General features: G+C 39.3%; 1 pseudogene; it reads left to right on the top strand.

Annotated features, from left to right (window-relative positions):
* Positions 1-988: 988 nt before the first annotated feature.
* The window catches only part of LOC107636764 (uncharacterized), a 43,872-nt pseudogene continuing 23,548 nt past the window's right edge, over positions 989-21,312 (top strand).

Here is a 21,312-nt window from a genome sequence, read left to right as displayed (position 1 = left end):
GGAGACTTCCTAGGTCATAAAGCACCTTTCCAGTTACAATCACCTTCATAACCTAACATAAAAAGTGGCTTTCTTCTTTCAAACTTAAAGTTAGGCTAACGAGCAATCAATAACACTCCTCTCTTAGCGGGTTGCGCATTCCACTACCACGTGTAGAACCGGTCACATGCTTTTGTCACTGTTAATGGGAACATATCCCCGAATCTCCTAAGGAATGCGGCGAAGTAACCCAGCACACTTTCCGCTTCTATGAAGAATGAAAAGAACGTGTATACCAGTCTGATCTTCCGTTGGTCGCTGGCGGCAAGGTCTTCAAGGAAGTTTTTGCAGGGGACCTCAATTATGTTGATCAACGTATCCATAATCCAGAATCCAATCCCAAAAATGGCTATGGCGCATGGCCGAGTTTTCTCCAAGAGGATGTCTCCAAAGGCGTTGCTGATGTCTACGATGAAGCCAATCGTCAAAAGAGATATGTTGATGGCAACGGCCCCAGCAAGGATGAAAGGACGGTGGCGCCTAAGTTTATAGGTGGATCGGTTGCCGTAGTAACTGAGAATGGAATGGAGAACAAAGTAAGAAACGACGCCGCCGAGCCAGACCAAAGAGGTCCGTCTGTGCGGTACTCTGAGAACCTCGTAGGCTGGTATTGGCTGCGCCAATGGTGATCCCAATTTTGGCTGCACTGGTGCTGACCCCGATTCCAACTGCACCAGTGACCCCATGATTATGAGATAGCTTTCGAAGGAAAACACTGTGGGGTGGGTAGTTTATCTATGGAGGATGCCTCCTAAAGAGTAATGGAATTGTGCGAAGGTAGGCTCAAGCTACACCACACTACAACCGGGCCCTTACTTGTTGAAAATGATACCACTCTTGTTGAGAAAAAAAAGGTGCTTAGAGAAGAAGATAAGAAGGGTAAAATTTGAGGAGTGAGCAGAAAAGGGGTTGTTGTGTGGAAGGTAAAGGTTTAATCTTTGGAGAGAAAATGGAGGAAGAGAAGATATCAGATTACAATAGAGGAATAATTGGGGCTGGGGGTGGTGGAAAGAAAGAGAAAGTGGTAACTGGTAATAGAGATTATTGCAAAATTCCTAGAAATAAGAATGAAAAATAATGAATGACATAACAGGGTTGAGAGAGAGCCTTCGAACTTTCAAGGGATGGAGGACGGGAAATAAGAAAGAAAAATAATGAAAGATAATACATGGTTGAGAGAGAGAGCTTTCGAACTTACGAGGGATGGAGGATGAAAATTACTTTGTAGTTTTGGAGATTCACAATTCCTTAGAAGGAAGCGTAGGTCATAAAGCAGCTTTTCAGTTACAATCACCTTCATAACCTAAAATGAAAAGAAAGTGGCTTTCTTCTTTCAAACTTAGAGTTAGGTTAACGAGCAATCAATAACTCTCCTCCCCCAGCAGTTTGCGCGTTCCTCCCCCATGTGCAAAACTAGTTGGATGCTTTTATCACCCTAAATGGGAACATATCCTTGAATCTCCTATGGAACACAGCAAAGTAACTCAGCACGCTTCCTACTACAAACACATATGAAAAACTAAAAAATATCAAAGAAGCTCTTCATCTTCATTGGGTTTTCTCAGCCCACCTTCACACTCTCAATCTCTCACTTTCAAGTCTCAGACTTGAACTCTCTCTTCTCTCTCGCTGCCACTAGAGTCTCGGTCTCACTCGAGTCTCTTCTCCTTCACACTTGCTGACCTCTCGTTGCTCCTCTCGTCTCGTCACAAAGTGTTTCAATATCTCACAAACTTTCCTGGGCCCCTCGTTTCCAGTTACAGAAGCAACTCGTCGAATCATCGTCGCTTGTCGTCTTCTGGTTTTGGGTTCTTGTCGTCGTCGAGTCACCTTGGATCATGGACCGTTGTGGGGTTGTCACTCGTCGTCATCTGGTTTTCACTCTTTGCCGTCGTGATGGACTGTGGACCATTGCTTTCCCTATTTTGTCTTTTTCAGATTCCCCTTCTCCTTGTATTTCTTAGAATATAAGTTTTGTTCTTCTAATTTTAACTATCATAGTGCAGACAGTGCTTCATTTCTCACTTGATCATCTATTTATTATGTAGGTCTATGAAATAAAAAATTAGATTTTTTATACTTTGGGTTTTTTCACATTTTTTCTTTGTTTATTTACTTTTACCTGTGCTTATAATTTATTAACCTTTGTGCATATGTTGACTATAAATAAAATTGTTCTATGGTTTATGTCTCTGTTACTAATTCTGATTAAAAGAAATATTATTAATTAATTTAAAAAATTATCCATGAAATCTTATCGAAATTGTCAGGAATGAATTTGGTTACGAAGTAAGATACCATTAATAAAATATAATGCAAAAATTTTTTTTTGAAGGAAAGATTTATATTAAGAAGAAAGGCTCATAATATCAAGGTGGACCAAGTTACAAATAATTATAGGGGTTTCTTCCAACTACAGTAAATTTGGCTTGGTTAGAGCTAAATTAGCAATTGTGTGTGCTACTGAATTTCCACTTCTTTTCACATGTGTAAAGTTGTAAAACCTATAACTATTCAAAAAAGCTTTACAGTTTACTATGATAGTGCCGAAGGGAGCCGTAAAAGTTTATGTAGCTTTCAGAGCTTATATTACTTCAACATTATCCCCTTCCACTTCTACCTCTAAAAAACACCCTTGTGCCGCCAAGCTCAGGCCCATAAAGATAGCCCATGCTTCTGCCTCTGTAACTGGTGATGCAGCAACTTCCAACGTGGCAGCAAGCACAACCACCCCTTCCCAGTCTCTAATTACAACACCAACTCCTCATCTCCTTTCAGTAATGATGGCAGCATGTATATTAACTTTGTATCTTCCTTGCTCTAGAGACCTCCATTTGCTCACACTCTGGCTTTCCGGAGGTGTTCTTCGTGATAAGGTGATAGGCAGGTCGGGCCTGGTTGCTTCCGTGAAGGCTCGGTGCACTTTCTCCAGCAGAGTCTCTGGTAGAGAGTGTTCCTAGTCGAAGATTAGTTTGTTCCTACCAAGTCAAATTGTGTTAAGACAACAAAGAAAGAGCCCACCCCTTTCATCCCCAGAATGATTAAGCATTGACTGAATCCATTGTTGCAAGGAGGTGTTGGTTGCTGTTTCCGTTTTGAGCATAAATGGGGAGATAAACTAGAAATGCCTCGCTTAATTACAGTCCCTGAATAGGTGAGAATTTGTCTCTTCCTTTTCCCAGCACCTAGGGCACATTGCAGTTCTTCCCACGCCTCTTTTTTGTAAATTTGGCTTTGTAGGTTGTGATCGGTTCATCAGTCTCCAAATGAAGTTTTGGTCTCTCAAGAAAATTCTCATCTTCCAAAATTTTTTTCAGAATTGTTGCTTTGCTTGGATTGGGGTGCTGGTACAAACTGCGGTCTAGTTATGGCTTCTGATGAGGTGGTAACTCTTTTACCTCATAATCTCTTTTTCTATTGTACTTCCAATAGTAGTTATCTTCCTGTGCATGAATATTTCTATAAGCAGCTCTAGAATTTGCTCTGCTTCAAAAGGTAGAAAAGTATTATTGATTATCTCCTAGTTCTATGTTTTGTCTTCTTAGTTAATTAGGCTATCCACTGTGGTTTTCTTATAAAAGCATGTTTTTGTGCTCCACACTTTGAACCCGTTTTGGTTAGGAATCACAAATCTTCCCAGATCTTTGTATTTTTTCTTAGCTAATTTTTCATAATCCACCCAGCTCTAGCACCCACTTTGTTTCCCAGATGCTTCTCCATGTATAACTAGGTTTATATTCCTTGTCTGAGTGAGTGAATTTTTTCCTAGCATAATATAATGCAAAGTTAAAGTACCAAATCTACAATGCTTTTAATTCAAAGATTAGGTCAAGCTACTACACAATTAGTTTTACTTTCAAATAAATGCATGCACATTTATCAAACAAGCAACACAAATCTAAAAATTGAATGGTTTAATCTCTTACTATTATTATAAAAGAGAGCATGTTGTAGTAGAATTTCAAGCTAACAACTCTCCTAAACAGGGTGACACTATTTATGTCATGGTGTATATATGCATAACAATTGGCCACCAGCATCTCTCAACATCATAATATTCACAGGTATGATGTTTAGATAGCTTATGCACACCATACAAGGATTTTTGGTGTTTTACATCGTAATTTTTCTTCCATCTAATACTTGCTTTAGTTACTCAAAACATCTTCCTATAGTTCCTCTTCTTAGCCAATAAAATCAATTGCTTTATATCTCTATTCCCTACTTTTAAGTATGAAATCATACACATTTTCTTCATTCGCCCCTTCTTATCTATTGTTTTTCAAATTTTGTCCCTCATTTTAGAATTTTTAAAATTTAAATTTTTCTAATATCATTCTTTTATATATTATTATGATCAAGCATTCTTTCTTTAATTCAATTTTTACAGAAAATAATTATGAATCATTGTATCATTAAGTACAAATTATTTATTTTCGTACATCGCACGGAATCATTTACTATGCTTTTTTAATTTGATGAGTGAAGGTTGCTACATCTATATTCGGATATCATGAATTAGATTTTGTAGTACTCTTTTGTTTATTTAAAAAAAATGAATTTAGGGAGGGTTTATTTTTTTTCTTTTGAATGGAGCTAAGATTATTTCCTTAATTTGAGTAATTAATAATTAAGTTCCACTGCCTTTGCAGCCTGTAATTGAAGACAATGCCAATCTGAAGACATGCTTTTTTCATGTTCTCTTCAAGGATTATCATGAAAAAATTTTTCTGTTTTGAATAAATGATTCGAAGTAGAGCCTATCTGTTTTGAATAAACGATTCTGTGTCTTCTCACATTCCAAGATTTCTCCCTAATCCCCTGCTTTCCCATATTCTAGGGTTCACTTTCAATTTCCAATCCCAATATTCTATTCTTCCATTCTCAATCTCTCATTTTAAAACCTGCCCAATTTCTCAATTTAGGTTTCCATGTTCCTATTCTTTCCGAGTTGAAGAAAAAATGCCGGCATTTTTGTCCACCACGAAGGCACTCCGCTCCTTAGCGTTAAGCAGAAGCGGCATTGCTCATGGTGGTGCCACCAATTAGATTCAGTCTCTTGGATGCCACGTTGCCAGTTCCCCGTCTACGGGAGCATTGAGTAATAGCAATGCTGTTGTCCAAACGAGGCACTTTCTTGGATGTGAAGATGGTGAAGAAGGTGTTCTCCAAAATTTACAAGGAGAAGTGCATTTTGGGAAACACACTTCTCTTCCTGAGTTCCTCCCCAATCACTAATCCCTGTGTTGAATTTAAATAATTTGATCATTTTAATGTGTAATTAATTGGAACTCGACACATTTGGATTGATAGAGAATACGCTTTGTATTTGTGAGCTGATATGCTTTTTTATTATCAGGTACTCGGTAGAACAATTATTTGATGTTGTTGCAGTTGTTGACTTCTACCATAGGATTGTCCCCTGGTGTCGAAGGTTGGAAATACTTAGGCACTATCCAGATGGATCATTTGATGCTGAGTTGGTGATTGGATTTAAATTCCTTGTTGAAAGTTATATTTCTCATGTTGAATTGGAGAGACCAAAGCATATAAAGGTAGTTCATTTTTCTACTCAAGATGATTATGGTTACTTTCTCTTTTTCTACCACTAAAATCTGTTGGATTCTGTTTCTACAAAAATGTGGGCAGTATGTTGTTCATGCTAATGCAATAGAGTTGCTTTGCCAATATGTCGTCGCTACACAACTCTACATAATGTATTACGTCATCAGCCATTGGTATCACTCTGATGTGAAAATTGCTATAAGTTAAGAGGGTATCATGCTATATCTCAAAACTAGAGACAGCAAAAATGCATGTGTCATTTGGCCTTCTAGCAATTGTTTCCACTTCTATAGAGTGGGTCAAGCCAAGTGACCACTAGCAGGACTGGGGTTGGATGGTTTGTTGAAAGGGGCAGCACAAAATTAACTTGTTTATGGCAATAGAATTTTTTGTTTCTATTGATTGCTATTTTGTTGTGCTTATAGCCTTATATTATATGTTTTGTATTTTCAGACAACCGTTTCACTAGAGTTGTCGCGCGCAGAGAAAGAAGAAATGGTGGAAGGGGGAAGAAAGAGAAGAAAGAAGAGAGGGAAGGTAGGCGACAGTGGTCGCCGGTGGTGTTGTCATCGAACGGGGGGTGATTGGGAGGTGTGGCTAGGTTAGGTTGAGAGAAAAAAGAAGAAGAAAGGGGTTTTGGGGGGTATCTAATGGGGTGCGATGGTATCTTGATGAGTCTATATTTTTCGATGTATTTTGGCTTGATTTGAATGGATTCTAGCACATGAATTCACACTTAATCACCAAAATAGCATACTTTTGTGTTTGATCCCTAATTTGATTCTAAATGTGAAAACATGCGTTTTAATGCTTAGATTAGTGATTTTTAATTCCACTTTTATGTCATTCGATGTCATGATATGGTTTGTGAGTGATTTCAGGCCTTAGAGGCAAGAATGGATGGCCAAAAGTGGAAGAAAGCATGTACAAGGGAGAAAACATAAAGAAAACAAGGAAAAGCACACACAGCGAAGTGTGCGTGCGTGCGCACAAGCGATAATTTCCATGTGTGCGTGCGCACAGGCACCTGTGCGTACGCACAGGTCAACTTTCAGTCGAGTGTGCAGACGCACACGTCTGTGCGTTCGCACAGGTACCTGCATGTGATTTTGTTAATGAAACGCGTGCTGAGCATTTTTTGAAGGCCTTTGGCCCATTTTGGAAGGCTTGGATGCTGATTTTGGAGTGCTATATAAGGGGGATTCAATACAAATGAGAGGAGGCTTTTCATTAAGTAGATTAGATAGAAAATAGTATTAGGAGTAGGAGTAGTGTAGAGTAGAGAGCTCTCCTAGGGTTTATGCAATTTCAATTGTAGCATTTTATAGCAAGCTTAATTTTGGATTTTGATCATCTTTAATTATAAGTACTCTTCAATTCCTCTTTAATTACATTGTCTTTACTTTCATTTCCTTTTAGTTCAAGTTACTTGTTCATATTTGCAATTTTGTGTTTCTTGGAGTTTTGATCAATGCATTTAGTGTTTCATGCTTTCTTTATGTTTGTTTGGATTTTTATTGTTGATATTGTTGATAGCTTGGTTATAGTTTCTATTTTCCTTTACAATTTCCCATGTTTTACTTTTATGCACACAAGGTGTTTGTGAAAATGCCAACCTTAGATTTTGAGTAGATTTTTCCACCTTGACTTGTGGTTTGAGTTCCTAGGATACTAGAGTCATAATGTCCGATATTTAGTGGTAATTCTTGGGTAGTTAGTTGACTCTTGTTTCCATTGACACTAGCCTTTTATCAACTAGTTTGGTAAGTTGGCTAGGACTTATGGATTAAGATCAATTATGCTTGCTTGACTTACTCCTTGATGGTTGGGGTTGACTAGGCGAGATTGACTCATCATAATTACCATAGTTGTGGTTATGGCAATGATAGGATTCTTTGGATCCTCACTCCCAAGTCAAGGCTCTTTTATTGTATTTTTAGCATTTTCACTAGTTTTGATCTTACCTTCTCTTTACTTGCATTAATTACAATTTTGATCACTTCTTAGTTCTTTTATTTCTTAATTGAAAGAGAAACACTTCCAATTGCGTCCTAGGGAGAACGACCCGAGGTTGAAGTACTCTTGATCTCGGTTATTATAATTTGAATATAAAACATTTGATTGAGAGAATTCATTGTTGGTTTGGACTATACTTTCAACGATGGAATTCTATATTTTGAAATTCTAGATCAACAACAAATTCTCTTTGTCATATCCCCTTTCGAATTAACGTTCGAAAAGTGCCCTGTGCGTACGCACAAGGTAGTGTGCCCACGCACACTAGGGAAAAGGAAGGGTATGCGAACACACAGTAGCATGCGAGCGCTGCGAACAGAAGAGGTATCAAGGTCTGTGCACGCGCACAAGGCTGTGTGCGTGCGCACACGAGGGAAATTAGAAGGTTGTTCCCACGCACACTGGATGCAAGCGCTACGAACAAGATGGGTGTGTTGAAGGTTGTGCCCACGCACAGGTAGCTATTTTTTTTTAAAGTAAAAAGGGGTGAGTGTGCTTACACACAACGAGTGTGCGAACGCACGAAAGAGAAAACGGATAGGGTGCTCACGCACAACTGGTGCGAGCGTCCTGAACAGACTGGATGATAAGGAGTGTACGCACAGATGGTGAAAAATAAGGGAAGTGTGCGCGCGCACAGGTACGTGCGTGCGCACGGAGCTTTGTTTCTGCAAAAATTTTAATGCCTTTAAGGCACTAAACATGACATCCAAAACATGTTTTCAAGCTCCAAAACATGTTAAAACTCTAAAAACACATTATTCCACTAAGATTACCTAACTAACTTCAAAATGCAACTAACTAACTAAGCAACATAACCAATTATTCAAGAAATAAAAGCTAAAAGAGAGAAGGGGATAGAAAGATATTACCATGGTGGGGTGTTTCCCACCTAACACTTTGGTTTAAAGTCCTTAAGTTGGACTTTTTAAGGAGATTCTTGTTAGGGCGGCTTATGTTTCCATTCCTCCTTGAATCACCATCCGAGTTTGCTCTTGATTTGACCTCCGGGGTCCCAAATGAAATGCATCAAACTCTTGAGAAATTCCAAGCTAGCAACTAGGATCCATAAGTATTGAGTGTTGAACCTAATACTCGGATCCCATACTCTAGTTTCTTGTTCACCTTCTTGTTGATCTTCATTTTTGCACTTAGATGAACAACTTCTTGAATCACCATTGACACACTTGTACACTCCCTGGAATCCACTCAATTGACTCTTGCACCATAGTTGACCTTCAAATGTTGAATTAACTTCTTTGATGAACTTTCTATTTCGTTGCCAATTGACATTCTTCTCTCCATCATCCACTACTCTAAGAAGGGTTCGAAGTTGATGATCCGTCTCCAAGATGGCCTATTGATGTGGGCCTAAGAAGCTTGTTGGTAAAATTTTCACCCACTCAATTTGCTCTTGTACATGTACCTTCACTTCTTTGTAGCTAAAATCTTCCTCAACCTCCTTTAAATCTTCCTCATTATCACTCAAGTCAAAAATTGGAGGTTGTGTGAAGTCCACATCAACACTCCTTCAAATTCAATCAAGGGAGGTTCATGAAGGTCATTGAAGGGATTGACCAAGTTGGACAAAAATCATGAATGATGGAATCCACTTGATCAATTTCCATCAACTATTCATTCATCTCCTCTTGCACTTCATGTTGTGACTTGACATCTTCTACTAGATTTTTCAATCTTTTCTTCATTCCACACTCTCCGCTTGATTCCACACATTCATCCACAAGAATTTCTTGGTTGTGGCATGAACGCATTGAAGCTAACCGATCCAAGGTTTTCGCTAAGGTAGACATGACTTGATCTTGCTTCTTCCAGAACTCTTGTTGTTCTTAAATAAGCACTTAGAGTGCTTCTTGTGTGGCTTGATCCATATATGAAGATGAAATTTAGGGTGATGAAGGTTGATAATTAAGCTCATGAGAGTAAGGATTTTGATTTTGTATGTAGTGAGGTGGTGGTGTGTAGATTGATGACTAGAATGGTAAGTGTTTGGGTTCTATTGGGGTGAATTGTGGTAATGGTGTGGATAAGTCATAGAGAAAGTATAAACAAAACTTACTAACAAAAGTAAACAAACAACTAAAAAGTGCTATTTACACTATTAACATATTCACAACAACAAAAAACGTAACACCGATTGCATCCCCGGCAACGGCGCCAAAAACTTGATGCGAGAATTAGTGTTGATCTAGAATTTCACGAAATAGAATCTCTTCGTTGCAAGTATAGCCCAAATCAACAACTTGGTGGTTGTCCCAAAGCGAGTTAGGGATTTTCCTCCAAAAATGGGATTAGCGTTGCAAGTATAGCCCCAACCCAACAATCGGGCAACACCAAAGTTTAGAAGGACAAATTGTCACTATTCAAAACAAATATAAACCAGGAGTTTTAATTTCCGGGTCGTCTCCCAAGGACTAGTGATCAATAAGTGCACAATTTTGGTTGTGAAGGCAAAAGATATTTTCAATAAAGAGATAAACAATTAAAGGAATAAAAGAACATTTAAAATTGCAATTAGAACTAATAAAGGGATTAAAGAACTATCTATGTAATATGAACAAGTAAGATGTAAAAGTGATTGATGTATGTATGTGTGTGTGTAGTTCAAGCATAAATGAAATCTTGGCTTGGGATGAGTTAGGGGATCCTTTCTTTGTTGCAACCACAACTATGACAATTGTAATGGATTAATCTCACTTAGTTAACCCTTACATCAGAGAGTAGGTTAAGTGAGCATAGTTGTTCTTAATCCACAAATCCTAACTCACTTGCTAATTGCCTTAGCAACAAGTTAGCATTAGTGAAAACAAGAACAATTAACAATCCAAAAATTATCACTAAATGTTGGACATTCCAACTCTAGGAACCCATATGCTCATTTTTCCCAAGTCAAGAGGTGAAAATTTAACCCATAATCAAAATTGATATTTTATCAAACACATAGTGGGCATAATCATAAAACATGGCAAAATTAGAAAAATGATGAAAACTATGAACAACCAAATGATCAAAATCAACAAAGGCAATCCAATAAACATATAAAAACTATCAAACATCAAATTCATTAACCAAAACTCAAAATTGCAAAACTCTATATATATTGACAAAGGAAATTAAAATATATGAAAGTGTAGAACAAGTAATGTGATAAAAGGGAAAATTAAGGAATACTTACAATGAGATAGGCTAGAGACCAAGGATCAAAACTTGAACTATAAAATTCTACAAACCCTAATTAAACCCTAAAGAAAATTGATAGAAAAACCTAAAATAAACTACCCTAAAACTACCCTAAGTATGTTCTATAATGTATGGTATGAATCCTCTCTTGCGGTATGTTGCTAGCCTCCTTATAAGCTCCAAAGCTATCAGAAATGGGCCAAAAAGCCACTCAAATCACGAGCCACGTGACTTTTTAATGAAGTCACGTGCTGGTACCTGTGCGTACGCACACATGCTGAATTTTCTCTTGTGCGTATGCACAGTAGTTGTGCATGGGCACACTTGCTGATTTCTATTCTGTGCGTATGCACAGAGCTGTGCGTGGGTACAGGTGCTGATTTTGACCCTTGTGCATAGGCACAGAAAGTGTGCGTGGGCACACTCTGAAATGCTTCTCTCCTTTGATTTCTTCATGTTTCCTCCCAATTACATGCTTTTCTTCCACTCTTATCAAGCCATTCCAACCTATTACACCTGAAATCACTCATCAAAACCATCAAGGCATCGAATGGAATAAAAGTAGAATAAAATTGATTAAATTAAGCTCAAAATAGCATGTTTTCCCAATTAGGAACAATTTAAGAGAAAACACAAAAGTATGCTATTTAGATGAATAAATGTGGGTTTATATGATGAAATCCACTCAAATCAAACCAAAATATATCGTCAAATATGGATTCATCAATTCTCCCACACTTAAACAATAGCATGTCCTCATGCTAATCACAATCAAATGAGAAGGATAAAAGGACAAGCAACTTGTTTAATACAACTACTTACATGCATGTAACTATGCTAAATGTTAACTACCTATATCTATAATATGGTTTCCTATTGAGTTTGGAAAAATAACAAACAATGGAATCTCAATCAATCCAAAATAAAACCTTAGGACTAAGGTAAGAAAATATAGCAATATGACCAGTGTCCAAAGATGTGATTTGAAGTTTTCAAAATTATTTTCAACAACTTGTAAGAAAGCCAAGATAAGAGATGGAAACATAGAATTGAGCGATCGAACCCCTCACCAGATGTGTATACACTCTAGTCGCTCAGTGTTTAGGGCTTAATCACTCAATTCTCCTTTAATCATGTTTTCTAGGATTTGCTAGTCATCTAACAATCAACAAATACTTGATGAATGAATGCAAATATCATGAGGTCTTTGGAGGGTTGTAATGGGGCTAGGGTAACAGTAGGATTAATATGGTTAGGTGGACTACTAAATTGGACCTTTGATTAGCTCAAGTATCCCACCTAATCCTATATTAACCTATTTACACAAAAGAAAACAACCTAACTTCCCATTCATTTCTTTTCTCACATTCACTCATACATCTTCTTTCTAATTCACACACATATGCATTCTTTACTTATATTTTTATTATCATTTATTTTCTTTTCTTTTTTTTATAAACAAAGTATGTACACCAAAATTTCTCTTTTTATTTTATCACCAAAAAGAAATGTACATGTTTTAAGTAATGAATGCATGAGTGTTTACCAATTTTTCCAAAATTTCACCATGAATACCCAAAGTGAACTTTCTACCAATGTTTTTCCACAAATTTCTCCCATACTTGAGTAACACACACTCTTCAACCCAAGCTAATCAAAGATACAATACATGGACATTAATGGCTTTTCACTTAGGGAGAATAATGTGCTTAAAATTAGAAAAAAAAGGATTAAAAAACTCAAAAAGGGTTAACAAGGGTAGATGCAAGGGTAAGTCCATATGGGTGAGTGAGTTTAATTCAAAAATAGCCTCAATCATGCTAAATGCATTCAAGATATCAAACATCAGAAATAAAGAATCAAGCAAAACCAATATCACAATCATAGAAGGAGCATATCACACAAAAACAAAATAGTGGTTAAAATATGCAACCACTCATTATAGGCTCAACAACTCACAAAGTTGTTTGTTCTATCTCTCTTCTATGTTCCACAAAAATCATTCAAGCAAGTTTAAAAATAATTTTCTAAATCAATTCAATAGAACACCCTAAAAATAAAATTCTTGAAAATTTTTGTTATTTTTTACCAAAATTATTTTCTATATGTATGTATGATGTGATGGATGCAATTTTAAAATCTTTCTAGTTCTATTCCTAATTTTCAACATCCAAAAACTAACATGAACAATTAGGAGAAAAATTGAACTAGGCATATGCTATTCACATCATCCAATCACAACCAATATCTATAAGCTATATATCAAGTAAAATAAAGTGCAATATATATATATATATAAAATGCAATACAAAAGATAAACTAGAAGCAACTAACATATATACAAATGATCAAAACAAAAGTATGTAGTATAAGACAAAGTACTAAAAATATCCACAAAAGTATGATAAAAACTAGAATAAAGGAGTGTATAGGAGAGAATTTTACACCCAAAAAATAGCAGATCCTCCCCCACACTTAAATAATGCACGGTCCTCCGTGCCAAAAATTAGACCGGGGGTGGCTAACTCTGAGAAGCTCCACCGTCTGGCGGTGGTAGGTGCTATAGTGGCTGGTGGATGATGATGTCCTAGGTCGACTCTCTGGTGGTCTCAGCTGCCGGCTCCTAAATGGCCTGGTCAGCTGCCTCCTTAGCTACTACCTTTGTTGCTTGCTCAGCTCTCTCAACTCCTTGCTCTGCTGTCTGTCCCTCTGCTGTCGGCTCAGTCTCAAGCTCAGACTCAGGCTCTAATGTAGATACAGGAAGTGGACCGGGGCCTCTACCATCTAGTCTAGCTGCCAACAACTGAAAACGGCGCTCACTGCGACTCTCGTATCAGTAGAGTTCCTGAAGTATATCCTGGGCCAACTCATAAAGGGTCCAAGGTGTAGGTATGGGAACTGAAGGTGGTGGTGGAGCTGATGATGATGATGGCTCTGTTGTCTTCCTCTTCTTCTGCAGTAGTCCATCATACTCTCCGTATGGCAGATAGGGATTGGTGCTGATATAGACAGACGTCTGGTCTCCTGGTCGCCTCTCTACCCCAAATAAGATGGCCAAGCGGGTGATCATCGATGGGAAGGGAATGTTATATTTCTGTTGTTAGTTCATCTTCCACATCGACTCTCTGTTGAAGGGCAAAACAGAGGTCTTCTTGCCCTCCAAAATGGCCCAAAGAAGAACTGCCACTCAGACGCGAATGTGTGTAGCATGTGTGCTCGGCAGAATGTAATCAGCAATGATTTGCTGCCAAATCCTTGCCTCCAGGTGTAAATGAGCACATGCAATGCTGATGGGGACCGCATTCTCTCCTCAGCTGTATTCCCATCGGGCCTCAGGTAGGTCAATCCTCTTCAAAATATTGTCCAACGATAACTTGCCCGTAGTCAAATCTGCCACTATCTTCGGGTAAGCATCGCGGCCCGGAGGAATATGCGAAAGTTGTAAGAGAGCCTCTAAAGCATGGTCAGAGGTGTCTAGCTGCACCCCCCTGAGAAAAACAGTGGTGGCCTCTCTCTTCAGCAGATTTTCATAGAATTTTTTTACCTGGTGTTCATTGATTTCCATCGGGTCAAATTCTATGAATTTTCACTGGTAAGAATCAAGTCGGTTGTGGATTGTTTCCGTATATTTCTCCGGCACGCTTAGCTTCTGCTCATAGTAGAACACTTTCTTTTCTTACTTTTATACTGCTCATGGGCTTCCTCATTAATAAAGGTGTCCAACTGAGTGCTTGGATGTGCAGGAGGAGGAGCCAAAGGATTGGCTTTCTCCTTACCCTTACGACGCATCCTGAAAAAGGAGAAAAATGGGATATAACTCAGGAGAAACAGATAAAAATCACAAAATCAAAGAGGAAATAGTCAAACAATGCAAATTAGAGCCAATAAGGTAAACAGACACTTAATTGAGGAAAACATATTCAAAAGAAGTGATATGCTCAAACGAAAATGTAGTTTTCCACAATCAAGAAACCTAAGTGAATAACAAAGGAATAAATGATAATCAAAGCATAGACAACTTAGGTAGTGTTCATACCCTGGGTCGCAATGTCCGACCCGGGATGATTAGCAACTAAGCGACCGACCTCTTCAGGTTCGACTATCCGACCTCTTCTCAAAGAGCTCGGACGAATCGACAGGAAAGCCCAGTAAAGGGCCCAAATAGAGGAACACGACCCAAATCCAAAGGCAGCCCAAGCCTATAGAGATAAGGGCGGTTCCCTTGAAGATAAGCTGACCTCAACCCAAAAAGATAAGATAAGATAAGATAACTAAATTATCTTATCTAAAAAGGTCACTCTACAACTACTATAAATACACTGGGGCATCTAGGTATAACTCATACTCTGATTCTACAAAAAACCTGTTTAATACCCATGCTAACTTAAGCATCGAAGTCTCTTGTAGGTACCCCCCACCCTCCGGTGATGAAGGATCAGCAGTGCAGCCAGTCCCATAAGTCGGACACGATAGCTCCGGCTGCCACCCACCAGCCGGACACGTCATCTCCGACCAGTACAGAAGATCTCGTCCGAGATCGACCTACAGTTTCAGGTAACCCTCGGAACATTGGCGTCGTTGCCGGAGAACCTGGAAGTCATCCCACCACCATGGCGGACGACAATGACAACGACCATGATTCAGATCTAGAGGATAGAACGCCGCACAAAAACGCGGACGCTACACCAAAAGATACTCCGGAATCTAACGGAGACAAAAACTCATCAAATCCAGGAGTAATAGAAGCGCTTCAAGATCGTTTAAAGCAACTTGAAAAAGAAAGCCAGCATCAACGAGAAGTTGGCAAGGATCTACAAAGAGAGGTAAGGCGACGTCGAGAATTAGAAGATAAAATCCTACAACTCGAAGCCGATCTCAAAGCAAAGGCTACCCAGACCACCCCTGAGGACAACTCACGCAAAGATCAAGATCTATTCACTAGAGAAATCATGAAACTAAAATTCCTAAGGACTTCAAACTCTCGGATATGACTTTGTATGATGGCACTACAGATCCCAACCATCACCTCAGCAACTTCAGAAGCAGAATGTACCTCATCGACGCCTCAGACGTTGTTCACTGCAAAGCTTTTCCAACGACTCTCATGAAGACAGTAATTAGATGGTTCGACAATTTACCTCCTAAGTCCATCTCAAGCTTTGATGACCTAGCCAAAAAATTCCTGGCCAGATTCTCCATCAAAAAAGACAAGGCCAAGCACGCCTCCAGTCTACTAGGAATCAGGCAAGGAGATCGGGAAAGTTTTTGCAACTACATGGAGAGATTCAACAAAATATGCCTAGACATACAAAGCTTACCAACAGAGGCCGCCATCATGGGCCTCATCAATGGCCTACGAGAGGGACTTTTTAGCCAATCTATCTCAAAAAAATATCCCACATCTCTGGATGAGGTGCAGGAGCGAGCGGAAAAATATATCAACATAGAAGAAAACTCTCGGTTGGGAGAAACCTCAAAATCCGGATTCTCCTACCGAGACAAAGATAAAGAATCCAAAAAGAAGGAAGATCGACAAGGGGAGAAAATTAAAAAATATCACAATTACACTCCTCTTAGGGTATCCCTGGTAGATGTTGGTGCGCAGAAATTGTGATTACACTTTAATTATGTAAAATTCATCGCTCTTTCTTTCCCTGGTAATGGTGCCAAAAACATGATGCCAATACCATGGTTCACAACTTCGCACAACTAACCAGCAAGTGCACTGGGTCGTCAAAGTAATACCTTACGTGAGTAAGGGTCGAATCCCATGGAGATTGTTGGCTTGAAGCAAGCTATGGTCATCTTATAAATCTCAGTCAGGCGGATATAATTGACTATGGAGTTTTCGAAATTAATAATAAAATAGGGATAGAAATATTTATGTAAATCATTGGTGAGAATTTCAGATAAGCGAATAGAAATGTTTTCGTTCCTCTGAACCTCTGCTTTCCTGCTATCTTCATCCAATCAGTCTTACTCCTTTCCATGGCAAGCTTTATGTAATGCATCACCATTGTCAATGGCTACTTTCGGTCTTCTCTCGGGAAAATGATCCAAATGCCCTGTCACGGCACGGCTAATCGTCTGGAGGCATCACCTTTGTCAATGGTTACATCCTATCCTCTCAGTGAAAATGGTCAACGCGCCCTGTCACGGCACGGCTATTCATCTGTCGGTTCTCGATCATGCTGGAATAGGATTTACTATCCTTTTGCGTCTGTCACTACGCCCAGCAATCGCGAGTTTGAAGCTCGTCACAGTCATTCAATCCCTGAATCCTACTCGGAATACCACAGACAAGGTTTAGACCTTCCGGATCCTCATGAATGGCCATCCATGGGTTCTAACTTATACCACGAAGATCCTGATTAAGGGATCCAAGAGATATTCATTCTAGCTTGTTGCATGTAGAACGGAAGTCTTTGTCAGGCACGCGTTCATAAGGGAGAATGATGATGAGCGTCACATAATCATCACCTTCATCGTGTTCTTGGGTGCGAATGGATATCTTAGAAGCGGAATAAGTTGAATTGAATAGAAAAACAGTAGTACTTTGCATTAATCTTTGAGGAACAGCAGAGCTCCACACCTTAATCTATGGAGTGTAGAAACTCTACCGTTGAAAATACATAAGTGAAAGGTCCAGGCATGGCCGAATGGCCAGCCCCCTAAAACGTGATCACAGGATCAGAATACAATCCAGGATGTCTAATACAATAGTAAAAGGTCCTATTTATAATAAACTAGCTACTAGGGTTTACAGAAGTAAGTAATTGATGCATAAATCCACTTCCGGGGCCCACTTGGTGTGTGCTTGGGCTGAGCTTGAGTGTTGCACGTGTAGAGGTCCTTCTTGGAGTTGAACGCCACCTTTTGTGCCATTTTGGGCGTTGAACTCCACTTTGTAACTTGTTTCTGGCGCTGGACGCCAGAATTGAGCAGAGAACTGGCGTTGAATGCCAGTTTGCGTCGTCTAAACTTGGGCAAAGTATGAACTATTATACATTTCTGGAAAGCCCTGGATGTCTACTTTCCAACGCAATTGGAAGCGCGCCATTTCGAGTTCTGTAGCTCCAGAAAATTCACTTTTAGTGCAGGGAGGTCAGAATCCAACAGCATCAGCAGTCCTTCTTCAACCTCTGAATCTGATTTTTGCTCAAGTCTCTCAATTTCAGCCAGAAAATACCTGAAATCACAGAAAAACACACAAACTCATAGTAAAGTCCAGAAATGTGAATTTAACATAAAAACTAATGAAAACATCCCTAAAAGTAACTAGATCCTACTAAAAATATACTAAAAACAATGTCAAAACGCGTATAAATTATCCGCTCATCACAACACCAAACTTAAATTGTTGCTTGTCCCCAAGCAACTGAAAATCAAATAGGATAAAAAGAAGAGAATATACTATAAATTCCAAATTATCAATGAAACATAGCTTCAATCATATGAGCGGGACTTATAGCTTTTTGCCTCTTGAATAGTTTTGGCATCTCACTTTATCCATTGAAGTTCAGAATGATTGGCATCTATAGGAACTCAGAGTTTAGATAGTGTTATTGACTTTCCTAGTTCAGTATGATGATTTTTGAACACAGCTTCTTTATGAGTTTTGGCCGTGGCCCTAAGCACTTTGTTTTCCAGTATTACCACCGGATACATAAATGCCACAGACACATAATTGGGTGAACCTTTTTAGATTGTGACTCAGCTTTGCTAAAGTCCCCAATTAGAGGAGTCCAGGGTTCTTAAGCACAATCTTTTTTTTGCTTTGGACCTTGACTTTAACCGCTCAGTCTCAAGTTTTCACTTGACACCTACACGCCACAAGCACATGGTTAGGGACAGCTTGGTTTAGCCGCTTAGGCCAGGATTTTATTCCTTTAGGCCCTCCTATCCACTGATGCTCAAAGCCTTGGGATCCTTTTTATTTGCCCTTGCCTTTTAGTTTTAAGGGTTATTGACTTTTTGCTCTTGCCTCTTGGTTTTAAGAGCTTTTGGCTTTTTCTGCTTGCTTTTTCTTTTTCTATTTTTTTCGCCTATTTTTCTTTTTTTTTTCTGCAAGCTTTGTTCTTTGCTGCTTTTTCTTGCTTCAAGAATCATTTTTATGATTTTTCAGATTATCAAATAACATGTCTCCTAGTCATCATTCTTTCAAGAGCCAACATATTTAACATTCTTAAACAACAACTTCAAAAGACATATGCACTGTTCAAGCATTCATTCAGAAAACAAGAAGCATTGTCACCACATCAATATAATTAAGCTAAGTTCAAGGATAAATTTGAAACTCATGTACTTCTTGTTCTTTTGAATTAAAACATTTTTCATTTAAGAGAGGTGATGGATTCATAGGACATTTATAACTTTAAGACATAGTTACTAACTTCTAATGATCATGTAATGAAGACACAAACATAGATAAGCACATAACATAGAAAACAAAAAACAGAAGAAATAAGAACAAGGAATGAATCCACCTTAGTGATGGTGGCGTTTCCTTCTTGAAGAACCAATGATGTCTTTGAGCTCTTCTATGTCTCTTCCTTGTCTTTGTTGCTCCTCCCTCATTGCTCTTTGATCTTCTCTTATTTCATGAAGGATGATGGAGTGCTCTTGATGTTCCACCCTTAGTTGTCCCATATTGGAACTCAGTTCTCCTAGGGAGGTGTTGATTTGCTCCCAATAGTTTTGTGGAGAAAAATGCATTTGAGGCATTTCCGGGATCTCATGGTGATGAGCTTCTTGCGCCTCTTGAGCTCCATGAATGGGCTCTCTTGCTTGCTCCATCTTTTTCTTAGTGATGGGCTTCTCTTCCTTAATAGGAATGTCTCTTTCTATGAAAGCTCCAGCTGAGTAACATAGATGGCAAATAAGATGAGGAAAAGCTAGCCTTGCCATGGGGGATGACTTTTTGGCTATTTTATAGAGTTCATTAGAGATGACTTCTTGAACTTCTATTTCCTCTCCAATCATGATGCTATGAATCATGATGGCCCGATCCACAGTAACTTCAGATCGGTTGCTAGTGGGGATGATGGAGCATTGGATGAATTCCAACCATCCTCTAGCCACAGGCTTGAGGTCCAATCTTCTTAGTTGAACCGGTTTGCCTTTTGAGTCAATTTTCCATTGAGCTCCTTCTACACATATGTCCATAAGGACTTGGTCCAACCTTTGATCAAAGTTGACTCTCCTTGTGTAGGGGCGTGCGTTCTCTTCCATGTTTGGCAAGTTGAACGCCAACCTCACATTTTCCGGACTAAAATCTAAGTATTTCCCCCGAACTATTGTAACATAGTTCTTTGGATCCGGGTTCTTACTTTGATCATGGTTCTTGGTGATCCATGCATTGGCATAGAACTCTTGAACCATTAGGATGCCGACTTGTTGGATGGGATTTGTTAGAACTTCCCAACCTCTTCTTTGAATTTCATGTCGGATCTCCGGATACTCATTTCTTTTGAGTTTGAAAGGGACCTCAGGGATCACCTTCTTCTTGGCCACAACATCATAGAAGTGGTCTTGATGGGCTTTGGAGATGAACCTTTCCATCTCCCATGACTTGGAGGTGGAAGCTTTTGTCTTCCCTTTTTCTTTTCTAGAGGATTCTCCGGTCTTAGGTGCCATCAATGGTAATGGAAAAATAAAAAGCTTATGCTTTTACCACACCAAACTTAGAATTTTGCTCGCCCTCGAGCAATAGAAGAAAGAATAGATGAAGAAGAAGAAGAAATGGAGGAGAGGGAGAAGGGGTTGTGTTTCGGCCAAGAAGAGAAGAGAGGGTTGTGTTGTGTGAAAATGAGGAAGAATGGAAGGCTTTATATAGGGGGGAGGGGGGTTAAGTTTCGGCCATTTAGGGTGGGTTTGGGTGGGAAATTAATTTTGAATTTTTGAAGGTAGGTGGAGTTTATGAGGTAGGTTTATGGGGAAGAGTGGATGGATGTGAGTGGTGGTGAGGTGATGGGGAAGAGAGATTGAGGTGATTGGTGAAGGGTTTTGGGGAAGAGTGTTTATGGGAATGTGTGAAAGAGGGGTGAGAAGAAGTGAGTGGAGGTAAGTGGGGATCCTGTGGGGTCCACAGATCCTGAGATGATCCTGTGGGGTCCACAGATCCTGAGGTGTTCAAGGATTTACACCCTTGCACCAAGTTAGGCATGCAAAATGCCCTTGCACGCAACTCTGGGCGTTTAGCGCCAGGTTGGTGCCCATTTTGGGCGTTCAACGCCCATTTAATGGCCATTTCTGGCATTGAACGCCAAAACCATGCTTGTTCTGGGCGTTCAGCGCCAGCTCTTCTCCAGGGTGCATTTCTGGCGTTCAGCGGCCAGATGATGCCCATTTTGGGCGTTCAGCGCCCAGATACTGCCCATCTTGGGCGTTCAGCGCCAGAACCATACTCTGTTCTGGCGTTGAACGCCAGGCAGATGCTTCCTCTAGGGTGTGATTTTTCTTCTGCTATTTTTGATTCTGTTTTCAATTTTTATA

This window comes from Arachis ipaensis, chromosome B4, assembly GCF_059453495.1.
Source record: "Arachis ipaensis isolate K30076 ecotype BB chromosome B4, ASM5945349v1, whole genome shotgun sequence".
NCBI classification, from domain to species: domain Eukaryota; kingdom Viridiplantae; phylum Streptophyta; class Magnoliopsida; order Fabales; family Fabaceae; genus Arachis; species Arachis ipaensis.
The sequence above is the reverse complement of the archived record's forward strand: the minus strand, read 5'-3'. Positions and strand labels throughout refer to the sequence as shown.